Source organism: Furipterus horrens, unplaced genomic scaffold, assembly GCF_987537825.1.
Source record: "Furipterus horrens unplaced genomic scaffold, mFurHor1.1.pri manual_scaffold_10, whole genome shotgun sequence".
In the NCBI taxonomy this organism is placed as follows: Eukaryota; Metazoa; Chordata; class Mammalia; order Chiroptera; family Furipteridae; genus Furipterus; species Furipterus horrens.
Genome location: NW_028327180.1, coordinates 57,487,377 through 57,499,888, shown reverse-complemented (window position 1 = coordinate 57,499,888; position 12,512 = coordinate 57,487,377).

Here is a 12,512-nt window from a genome sequence, read left to right as displayed (position 1 = left end):
AGCCCTCAGGTTAGGATCTATGGCCAGAGGTGCCCAGGGTTCACTGTTGTATCTTCCCTCGGCTCCCAAGGCCCTGGCAGCCTGTCTTTTCTCCACTTCGCATGTCTGTTTCACTTGATCCTCTTGGAACCAATTTCCTGTTCATGTTTCATGCTAACGTGCTGCTTCTCCAGATGGTGGCTGGTGTCCACTGAGTGTCCTTTATTCTGAGATGGTGGCACTTCCTGCTCTTTGTCCTCTGGGGCTCCCAGCTCTGCTGAGCAGAGTGAGTTAGGAAGGGCCAGAGGCAGCCCTGGTCTGGGTCAACCCATGAGTACAGAGAGTGTAGCCTAAGCCTGAGCAAAGGGCTCAGACTGCTCAGAGCTGCCGGGAGCCACTGGTGATGGCTGTCACTCTGCGCCCCAGTGATGTGGCAGGCACCTGACACCCAAATAAGTGCAGGACCCCAGAAGCCACCTCCACCTGCCTAAGGGTATAATTGAGTTTACCCCTCATTCCGGGGCCTTTGTCCATCCCCGAGACTAGACCATCTGTGGACATGAGAACCAGGGGTAAGGGTCTATAACTGAGTTCTGTGCCCAAGTGACAAACTTAGACAATGGGAGAAGGCAAGACTGAGATACTCAAAGCTCTCTGCTGTGGAGTCCTGTCAGAGAAAGACCCCCAGGGGTCCCTTCATAATGAGATCTCAGTAAGTGCTCTGACATATGCTGCCTGCTGCCCGGCGGCCTCCTGCCAGGGGGAGCTGTGGAGAGCCCCCGAGAGAGGAGGCTTTTGAAATGGTCTGGGCTTGTGATGAGTGATTCTGAGAGGGTCTGGGAGACAGGGTCAGCTCTGGACCGCAAGCTGTCAGCAATCAGGGCTCCCAACATTTCTTTCTTGGGGGTGGGGCAAGATGGGAGTGGAAGGATGGAGAGAAGACTGGTGTGCAGGGGAGAGCCTGGGGAGAAGTGCGGCTTCCGTGACCGTCATTTGCTGGAAACTGTACATGAAGGTCGATGTGGAAATTCTTGTCTGAAGAGACCCCTTGAAGCTCAGCACTAGGAGTATTAGTTGTTGGTTGCTGTGAAACAGATCAGCAAAAGGCCAGAGCTGAACAAAACCAATGTAACATGTTGTCAGTAGACAAAGCTGGTGCAGTGTGGCTGGGCCCTCCACTCAGGGCTCACTGGGCTGAAACCAAGGGTGGGTAGCTGCATCTTCATCAGGAAGTTGAATTGGGGACAATGCAGCCCAAGCCACCTTGGGTTGCTTTCAGAACCCTGGTGCTTGTGGTTTCAGGGCCAAGGTCCCAGCCTTCTCAACTGTTGGGAGGCCTGTGAACTCTCCCTACAGAGATGGCCAGAGCCTGCCGCCCCCCACCCCCACCCCTCAGCTCTCTGGTCCAAGCACAAGCTAGTGTCACCAACTCCTGCTCCTATCCTTGCCCAGAAGCCCAAGAGACCATGCCCTGGCCCGCAGACCTGCAGACCTGCATGCTTGCTTGCTCAGCGCAAGGACCTGTGGGATGTGCTCCCCTGGTGACCACCTGATCCACCCTCTCTGCTGGCCCTAGTGTGCTGTTGCCTCTCCAGTGACCTAGAGGCATTGAGGACTGGGCACATGCACTCAGCCTGCTTTGCTCAGCCAGGAAACCACAGTGGGGAGCCTACTTCTCCATGGCAAGCCTCAGAAGTGTGTTCTGCTAACTGCAGAGTCCTCCTCCACAGTGGAGCAGTTAGCTGGGTTCTGCCAGGATTGACTCAGGAAGCAGCCATCTCTACCCATCCCCGATCCCGGGGAAAAACTAACATTGGGAAAATAGTTGTTGGTTATACACGTCCTGCTTCAGGTCTTGCCCCTCAAGGCAATGGCTTACAGAGAGTTACAGAATGTCAGCTCAACCCTCAGACTTGCACCACATGGCAAACTGAGGCACAGCAGGTTGGCAGGCCTGGACCGAACCTTCTGTCCCACCCTCATCCTACGTGAGCCCCAACTTTGTCTCCACTCTTTCTCCCTGGGCTAGGGGCAAACTGATGGCCTCCTGTCACCTTTATCACCTCTGTAAAGGCCCATCTCCAAATACAGCCACACTCTGAGGTCCTGGTGGCTGGGCTCCAACATGTGATTCAGAGGGGGCACAATGTAGCCCACATCTCTCTGACCCTGGCTGTCTGCTCATTCTGGGCCTCCACCTGAACCCCCTGTCTGTGCTACACTCTCTGTGGGCCCAGGTTCACTGTGCTCTTCACCATCTGGGGTGCCTGCCCTGTGCTGCCCCCTGCCCAACGTCCAAACACCTTTCCATAAACTTTGTCTCGTTTCTCAGCAGCTGTGGGAGGCAGGGTAAGTCTGGTCCCTGTCACTTAATCATGACTGGAGCAGGTGTCTCCCTGTGCAGACAGCTAGGTTGCCCGGTGCCCGCTTTTCCACCTTGTCCGCTGGCCAGCTGTGCCTCTCCCCATGCTGTGCCCAGAGAAGCCACTCTCCTTTTGCTGCAGTTCTCCTCCTGGCCAAATCAGTGACCTCCTGCCCATCTGTTTTCCTTCTTTCAAAAAGTTATTGTAACCTCTCGCCATCTTCTCCAGGTCATTTTGCCCCATGAGCCTTATATCTTTTTATTCATTGATTATCATTTTGGCGAGGTCTTGGGAAGAAGAAATTGATATGTGAGCCCAGCAGTCATCTTTAACTAGGAATTTTCTCATGTCTTTAGACAGTTAACTTTTCCTGGAAACATTATTTGAAAATAGATCTCCTCTGGGGACATTTATAATGCTTGTAATTTTGTACTATTTCAAATAATGCTTTGATCACTATCCCTGCGTACAATGTTTGTGCCTCTCTATAACTTTTCTAGCATAAATGCCCAGAGACTGACTCAACATTTTGACAAGGTTAGTGAGCTCTATTGTCAGATGGCCTACAAAAAATGTGCATTTTACCCTGCCCCTACCAGCCTTTTCTTCCTATGCTGCTGAAGGGCTTTCTTGCCCTGAAAGCTACACAAAGTTCTGTACTTCATTTTCATTATTTTAATGTCCCTTTAATCCCTCTGAAAATTGTTTATGGCAAAGCCAGGGGTGTGTGACTTTTTTTTTTTCAAATAATTCACCTGTTCTCTTTAAATCTGTTTTTAGTCAGCATATCCCTGCTGCACATTTAAGCCCCCAGTGGCTCCAGGGTGGGACTGGCACTGGGAAGGGACGCAGGGCCAGTGTGTGGCCTGGCTCAGGAGGATGACTGTGGGTTCTGCCGGTCCTGCTGTGTCACAAGACCTGTTGCCCAGCTAACTCATCTCAGGAAGCTCCTCCCACCATGGGTCAGGCTGGGTGCACGCATGTGTGTTGCAAGCCTGACCGCAGGAGTTCTGGAGGCTGCTCCACAGCCTCCCTGACACTGCTCATTTGGAAGTCCACACAGGTAGGAGGGACTGGGGGTGAATGAGGTGTCTTTGAAGGGGTGTTGCTGCTCTCTGCCCTGCAGTCGGCACACCCTAGCTGGCTGGAGGGCCCAGAAGGCGTTGGGGACCACATGGCCTGGCACCCACTCCTCAGGTATCCAGGCCGCTGAGTCTGTAAGATGAAGCCATGGGAAAGGCAGGTCCAACCTGGTGGGTGGTGATTCATGTTTGGGTTCCCACAGGTGAAGGCTGCTCTGCATCCCTGTCCCTGTCCCTTGACTGCTGTCATCTGAAAACTTACTGAGCCAACAAACCCCTCCCTCAGAGGAGCCTGCTAATATTGGGGCTGCTCCTGGGTCAGGGCCAATCCCAGGGAACATGCTAACCACCTGGGAGGCCCAGCATGGCTGTGCATCCACATCCCCTCTTGTGAGCCTGCCAGACCCCTGGAACAGGGGCATTGGACTGAACACAGGGGTCTTGGGGTCAGAGCCACAGAGGCTGGAATGGAGAATGAGGATCCTGAATGCAGGATATATGCCCTTAGGCCCACCAGGGAGTCTGTAGCCATCAGACTCCAGCCACGGGGAGGGGCCTTTAGGGGCAGAAGCCCAGTCTCTAAGTGGGAATAGTGCGCTTCCACTTGTGCTCCAGGTGGGCATGGTCCCTCAGTCTGAGCACCTGCCCATTTTCTCTGCTGGCCCTGTGTGAGCATGGATCAGTGCCACTGACTGGAATCATGTCCCGGGGACACTGTCCCTACCAGTGGTGGATAAACCAAGGAAGAAAGGTTATTCAGAAATCCAGTTTCGAGTAGATTATTCATATGAAATCCTTTCCCAAACCAGTTGTCAATGTCCAATTAGGAGAAGGACTATTTCTGCTTTAATTAAAAAATACAAATTTGGAAAATGTATTTTTAAATTTCCTTTGAGAGTCTTTGACCCATGGGTTATTAGAAATGTGTTGCTTAGTTTCCAAGTGTGCAGAAAACATCCAGGAGTTCTAGTTTGATTTCACTGTGATCAGAGAAAACATCCCAGTGGCTTCAGTCCTTGTACATTTTCTTAGGTTTATCTCATGCCCTGGGATTTGGTCTATGTTCCACAGCCATTTGAAAAGAAGGCATGTTCTGCTGCTGTTGGCTAGGTGGTGTCAGTCAGACCTCTTGGGCTGTTGAATTCCTTGATGTCCTGGCTGATTTTCTGTCTAGTAATTTTGCCCAATGCCAACTGAGGGGCATCAATGTCACCAACAGTTTTGGATTTGTCTATATCAGCTCTATCAGTTTTCACTTCATGATGTTGAGGCTTTGTTTCATTTGCACACATTTGGAAATTACAATGAAAATACAACATATCAAATATGGGGGATGTAGCTAAAGCAGTGCCGAGAGGGAAGTTTATAGCCCTGAATACTTACATGAATCAAGAGGACAGTTCTCAAGTCAATATTCTAAGTTCCTGTCTCAAGAAACTAGAAAAAAAGGAGCAAAATAAAAGCAAAGCAAGAAGGAAGGGAGTAAACAGGAAAACAATAGAGAAATCAGTGAAACAAAAAGGTGGCTCTTTAAAAAAATATCAATATGTTTAGACATTTAAAGAAGAAATAACACTGATTTTATACAATTCCTTCAAGGAAATAGAGGAGATGAGAATAGACCACAGCACATTTTAGAAAGCTAGTATTGCCCTGCCTGACCCCCAAACCAGGCAGACAGTACAAAAGAGAGAAATCTACAGACTAATGTCCCTTATGAATATAGAAGTAAAAATCTGCAACAAAATATTAGCAAATTGTATCTAAGCAATGTCTTAAAAGAACTACACACCATGACCAAGTGGGATTTATTCCAGTTATGCAAATCTGACTCAACATTTTAAGTCAATCAATTTAATTCATCATATTAATAGTTAAAGGGAAAAAAAACTGTATGATTGTATGGATGCAGAAAAAGCATTTGGAAAAAAGCCAATACCCATTCATGACAAAACGTTCAGCAAATAAGAATAGAGGGAAAACATCTCTACTGACCAACAGTTCGTCTCATACATGGTGAGAAAGATGAGTGCTTCACCCTTGGAGTGAGAGCAAGGAGTGATGTCTGCTTTCACCACTCCTGTTCCACACTGTGCTGCACGTTCTAGTCAGTGGAGTAAGAGAGAAAAAAGAATAAAAGGTATACACATAGGACAGGAAGAAATAAACTGTTCTTGTTGACAGGTGGCATGATTATCTATATAGGAAATCCCAGTGAATCTTAAGAACCCCCCCCCCCAAACCTTCTATAACTCAACCACATTTCTACACACTCACAGTGAGCACGTGGGGACTGGGATGCAACACAGAGCACTCCAAAGAAAATAAAACAGTTACAAACAGAACATGATGTGTATAAAATCTTCATGCTGAGGTTACCAAGTGCTGACAGAAGAAGTCAAAGGTGGTTGAAATAAAGAGAAACATGATGTGTCTGAGAACTGGAGGACCCCGTCCTCCCACATTGGCCTCCAGGTCTCGCACAGTTCCTCTCACAATCCCAGCACAGCTTCTTGTGGGCACAGACAAGCTTATTCTAAAATTTACATGGCAATGTGAGGGCTCTGGAGCAGCTAGACAGTCTTGAAAAAGAAGAAAGTGGAAATATCACCCTACCTGATGTTAAGGCTGCTCTACACCTACAGAAATCAAGACAGAGTGGCATTGCAGAGGGACACACAGATAAACAGAAGGTGACAGAAGCCACACAAAGGCCCACACAGACATGCTCACCTGATCTTTGACAGACGTGCAAAAGCACTCAGTAGAAGAAAGAGCCTTTTCAACAAATGGTGCTGGGGCAACTGGACATCCACAGGGGAAAATGAACCTCAACCTAAACTTCACACCTTATACAAAAATTTCCTCAAAATGGATCATGTAAACTGTAGAACTATTAAACTTCCATTTAAACAAGGAGAAATCTTCAGAATCGTAGGCTATGCACAGAGTTTAGACAATACCAAAAGCATGACTATAAAAGGAAATATTGATAAACCTCATCAATATTAAAAAGTTTTGTTCTGTTAAAAGTCCATATGAAAGGGATTAGAAGGCAAACTACAGACCAGGAGAAAATGTTTGCAAACCAGGCATCTGAAAAAAAGAATCATACCCTCAATATATAAAATAGAAAATGGGCAAAAGATGAACAGACATTTCACCAGAGGAGACACAGGTAGCAAATAAAAATTATTAATATCCAACATCATTAGCCTTTAGATAAATGAAAATGAAAACCACATGAGATACCACTGCACCCTATCAGAATGGCTAAAATTAACACGAGACAACCCCAAGTGCCAACGAGGATATGAGAAGCTGGACCACTGACACACTGCTGATGGAAATAAATAGTCAACCCCTCAGGAAGCAGTTTAGCAGTTTCTTATAAAATTAAATATGCAAACACCTCATTACCCAGCTGTTGCCCTCCTGGGCATCAATCACAGAGAAACAAAACCTACATTCACACAAATCCTGTACATATAGTTTTGTTTGTAGCAACCAAAAGCTGGACACAGCCCAGATCTTTTTCAGTGGGCAACTGGTTAATCAGACTGGGGGGCCCATGCAGTAATTCCTATGTGGCAATGAACAGGAACCGTGGCTATGCTGGACAATCTGGATGACTCTCCAGGGCACTATGCTCAGTGCAGAAGTCAATCCCAAAATGTTAATGCTGTATAATTCCACGTATATAGCACTTTTGAACACATAAGTGTTAGAGAGCAGATTAGAGTGTGCCAGGAGGTAAGGAGAGCAGTTCGAGGGATCCCCTGCTAATGGTGATGGTCAGTGTGACTGTAGTGGTAGACACATGAACCTCCACGTGTGATGAGAGTGCACAGAGCTAAACACATGTGCACACAGGTGAGTGTATGCAGTGAGGCCAATGGACTATGACAATGTCAGTTTCCTAGCATATTGTCCTATGGTTTTGTGAAATTGGAGGAAGTGAATAAAGGGTACAAGGGCTCTCTGTTACTTTATACAACTGCATGTCAATCTACAGTTCAATCAAAACAATGTTTTAAGTTTTTTGAAGCCATTAAAAATGCATATTATACGTCAGGTCTCCAATATATATCTCACAGAGGACAAGGTGGTATGAATAGATGGTGTCCCACCATGAAGAATAAGCCCCACATCTATTTGGCAATTGTCCCAAGAAAGGTCCCGTGTTGGGTGCTGCCTAGAGGGTATGAGCATGCTGGACCAGGATGATGATCTGGATGCTTGAATGAATGCTGGATGGGGATGCTGGACTGGGTGTTGGATGAGGATGCTGAACTGGGTGTTGGATAAGAATGCTGGACTGGGTGCTGGATGGGGATGCACTGGATTGGGTGTTCGGTATGGCAGAGGTGCCACACACACCCTAGGCTGGGTTGGAAGTTGCTCTGTCCAGCAGAGGCTTCGTGACCACGGCGGAACAAACTTTTACCCAGGACACTTTGTTGTCTGGGGGAAGGAAGGTGACTGCCTCTCTAGTGGAGACCAGCAGCCAAACCTTCATCCCTCATGTCTTTTATTGAGGAGGATACATATGAGAGATACAAGGTTAAAATTCATAAATTGTCTGTTGTATTCAGGCGTTTGACAGTAACAGATAACATACACTAATTCGGGAGTCACACTGACTGATTAGAGTCAAGGTCTATAAAACATTTGGACCAGGTGCAGGGTTTCATATACCCCCTGCTAAAGATAGCTTACACTACATTGCTGATAAGGAAAGCAGAGCAAGTTCTAAGGCACAATGAGCTTAACAAGCACTCTGTGATTTAATTCCCATGGCAACCCTCTGAGTGGTTGACAGTTATGTTCCGCACACAGCCTTATGTTGAGACTTAGAGACAAGCGCGGCCAGGACGCTGGCGGCTCGTCATGCTCAGGCCAGGTCTACAATTCCCTAAACCACGAGGAGTGGTTGCCCACAGATGGGGATGCTGGACTGGGTGTTGGATGAGAATGCTGGACTGGGTGGTGGATGGGGACGCTGGACTGGGTGCTGGACTGGGTGCTGGACCAGGATGCTCGACTGGGTGTTGGGTGGGGATGCTGGACCAGGATGCTGGACTGGGTGCTGGATGGGGATGCTGGACCGGGTGCTGGCTGACGATGCTGGACTGGGTGCTGGACCAGGATGCTAGACTTGATGCTGAGCCCTTCCTTTGCCAACCTGCAGGGGGCAGCCTGGCCATGTAGGGAGAAGGCTATGGTGAATGCGCTGCTGGGCGCTGCTTCCCAATCCCAGCTGTGTTAGCACAGTGCTAACCCTGCCCTGACACACACCACACACACATGCACACATGCATGCATGCTCCACAGCCCATGAGCTCATTCTGCCCACGACTGGCAGGCTGGGTGGGATCATTTCTCCTTGAGCTCTTTGTCCTGCTCAGTTTCAAATGACTCATGAGTGGCTTTTGCTGTCTCCCCCAGGGAGACCCCCTGCCTGGCCCCATAAACCTTCCCAATTAGGCAATGCTTCCTGATAAGCGCCTGTTCGCCCACTCTCCCAGACCACCCAAGAGAACTGCTCCCTCTCCCAGGCAGCAGCCTGGCAGCAGTGCCTCCTCAGCCAACTGTGAAGGCAGGCCTCCTGTCCTGTCTCCTCCTCTCTCCCTCTGTCTCTCTCTCTGGCCCAGGGAAAAAGGGACTGAGGATGTCTCTGAATGGGTAGCTGAGGCCTCACCACTGCACCAGAGGGGGACTTGAATATATTGGGTGGCTGCCCTTACCTAGTCTGATGTCATGGTGGTCACCCCTGACTTTGCAAGAGTTTGCTGTTCGGTGAGGCCTTGGTGGCCATCTGCATGGCTGGGCCCCTTCCCTTTGTCGGCACACTCAGGACCTCTTGCTGTGCTGACCCCAGCAGCTCACAGGGCCGAAGTCTCATAAAGCTGGACATCTGCAAAAGCACTCGGTCCGGTGAGCATTCCCTGCCCTGCTGCCTTGATGCTTTCCCTCCTTGCTTCAGAGCACGCACCCCTCCCTGGTGTCCATGCATCCCTCTCAGGGCTGTGCATATCCTAACCCTCGTTAGGAAAGTGTGCGGGGCAGAGACAGACCCAGCCCAGCCGGGACCACTCTTGGTCTGCCTTGTTCTGCACAGGAAAGCTGCAGTCCCTGGACCAGTGACAGCTTGTCCTGCCCACAACTCTGGATGTCCTCTCCTGGCCAGCTAGTCTGTGCCACGCAGGTCTGGGGGCCTTGGGGATGAAGGAAGCCCAAAGCCTGGCTTCTCTAACACAGGGCCGCTTTGTCATTGACCAAAGCACACTACGCTGGGTTTGCCCTCTGGGAAAACACTGCTCCTCACACTGTGCCCGAGGCCAGTGAGATTATCTGCCAGGTGACTAAGCTGGGAAGGCAGGAGGGTGGGCTCATGTTTGCTCCCTAGCTTGCCCTGTGCTCTTCAGCAGGAGTTCTCTGGGCCTCAGTTTACTATCCAGGGTCAACTGAGCAGGTGCTGATCTGTCAACAGCTGTCCCCTGTGAATTCACCTTCAGAAGTGGAGTTGCCAGGGGAGGTATAACCAGTGCCCAGTTAGCACAGATGGACTGGGCCGAGTGCAGGGGAGGAAGGAGCTGCAGGCACAGAGGCAGAAGCACCTAGGTCCTCTCTGGAGAGGGCAGGGCTCCACAGGTGCCTTAAAGGCCATCTTGGCTCCTCCTGCAATTTAGGAAGGCCCCCAGTGATTGTGGGGGAGGTGGAAATGCAGGCAGGGGCAGGGCAAGGCAGCCAGGCTCTAATGGGGATGGTGGTGGTGGTGGTGGTGGTGTGTGTTTCAAGACCTGGATGCCTCCACCCTGCCTGGGATGGGGTAGCCTGTGTCCAAAGTCCAGCTGGGGTGAGGGTAGCCGGTGGTACCACCTCCATTTGTTGCCATCTCCCCAGGCACAGGGGGCAGGGATGGCCCCTCCCAGAACTCAGGTGTATCCCCAACATACCAGCATCACCTGCACTGGGCACTGACCCTCAGCATGTAGCCTGGTAAAGACTGGCTCTTCTGTAGGCCTTGTCCCCTCCCCCCACCTCACCCTGAAGGGGTCTCTTGGAACCTCTCCCCTGCTGATACCTGGGGTTTCAAACGGAGTATGGTGGGACTGCTCAGGCTGGCTGGGCTGACAGGACCATGGTGGCCTTCCCCTTCCAGAGTCCATAGGAGGTGCTCGTCTTTCCAGCCCCCTTGTGCCAGCTGCCACCCATGGGTCCCAGACTGGGCCTCAGGCGGTTGCCTCCTTCCTCACCTGCGCTGGGTGGCTAACAAGAGCCCTGCACTCCCGAGGAAGGGAACTCTAATACTGGCGGTGTCTTCCAGACACAAATTTACAATCTCACACTTCATTTTTCTTGGGTGAAATTAGAATGCCTTTTAACATGTCATCACTCTGTGCCCCCCCCCCCCGCCACACCTCACATTTCCCGGGTGTGGGGGCCAAGCCTTCAGATAGATGCAGGTGCCAGGGAGGGTAGGGTGCCCCCAGTCCTGCAGCCTGGGTGGGCTGGAGCTCTCTGCTGTGCTAGCCTACTTGCTGGCGAGGTGACCAAGTGGGCAAGGGTCCCTGGTGTGGGGAATGACATGAGGCTGTCACATCCACGAAGAGGCAGAGCCATGGTAGGGCTTCCACAAAGTGACATCGCAACTTAGGAAGAGTCACAGCTCCTGGAGGTTGCTGGGTCTCCGACGGCGAGAGGCCCAGAGAGGAAGTGATCTGCCCAGGCCATCTCCTCCCTGCGAACCCCTCACCCTGCTGCGCACCAGGAGCTCCACAGGAGGACAAGGCATGCTCAGCCGGTGGCCTTCCCAGAGGCAGGAGCCCAATGGTGCCCTGCTCCGGGCGCCGTGGGAGGACATTTTCCACCCCTTGCCGTGCCTCTCAGCACTGTCCAGAGAGGTCACCACGGGAAGGTTCTCAGGACCCAGGACCAGGGCATGGACGAGAAGGCAGGTCCTCCCAGGCAGCCCGGTCAGCCCACGGGGCCCTCAGTGTCATCTGAAGGCAGCCAACATTGCATGGGCGCTCAGCGTAGCCCAGCGGGACTCAGCCACGCCCCCCAGGCCCCACCTCCCTCCCGTGGCTGCGGACAGAAGCCCTGGCCTAGGGGCTTGTCAAGGTTTTCTTTGAGGCCACACCCCCCTCCTGTGTCTGCTCAATTGTAACTGTTTTAATTTAGGTTTGGGGGTCTCTCACGCGATTTGCTTCAGAAGTGGCTCCGCTTCCTCTCCTTTCTGCCTCTATTCACTCCGAGCCTCCCTGTCCCCTATGGAGCTCCCTTTCTCCGGTATCCTCTATACAGGCTCTGAGAAGGGGGTCGCCAAAAGATCAGCAGTGGTTGTGACCTTAGCCTCTACTTCATCTTCTACTATAAAGATGGGGAGACAGAGGTCCCAAAGGCTTGAGCTCCTCGGACCGGCCCTGAGCCAGCCAGGTCGCCTCATTCCCAGGCCAAGAGACCAGAGAGAAGCGCCCCGAGACTCCGCCCTTCCCTTCCTGAGCCGTCAGGTTTCGCCAAGGGCGCGGACATCACCTGCTGTCCCGGCTCTCTTTCCTCCAAAGTCCCCAGGGAGCGGACCGGCGTAATTCAGCTCGGGCAGACACTGGGTCCCCAGCAGTACCAGTCACTGGTGTCCCGGCCTTGAATTCCACCCCGGGCCCGCTCCGGCCCACGGTGTCACCGTCGCTGCCCCTAGTTCTCTCCGCTCTCCCCCCGAAGCTCCCACACCCTGCTCCTACCCCGCCCACAGCCTGGCTTCCACCCACTGCCCGCCCCGCCCCCCACCTCTGTCTAGTCCCGGAGCCGTCCACGCTCCTCCCAAGCTCCGCCTCCACGGCCGACCGGGAGCGCGTTCTCTTCCTCGACCCGCGGCGCGCTCTCGCCCCTCCCGCCGGTCTCCGAGGTTCCACCGCCCTCGCCCGCCTCCACTCCCCAAGCGCGGGACGCGCCCCGAGGCTCGCGGGTCAGGGAGGCAGCGCGGAGGGGTGGCTGGCTCGGGTTTCGGCCCGCCCCCGGCGCCGGCGTGACCCCTCCCCGGGCGGGGCGGGCCGGGCCCAGCTGGCGGCCCCGCCCCCAGCCT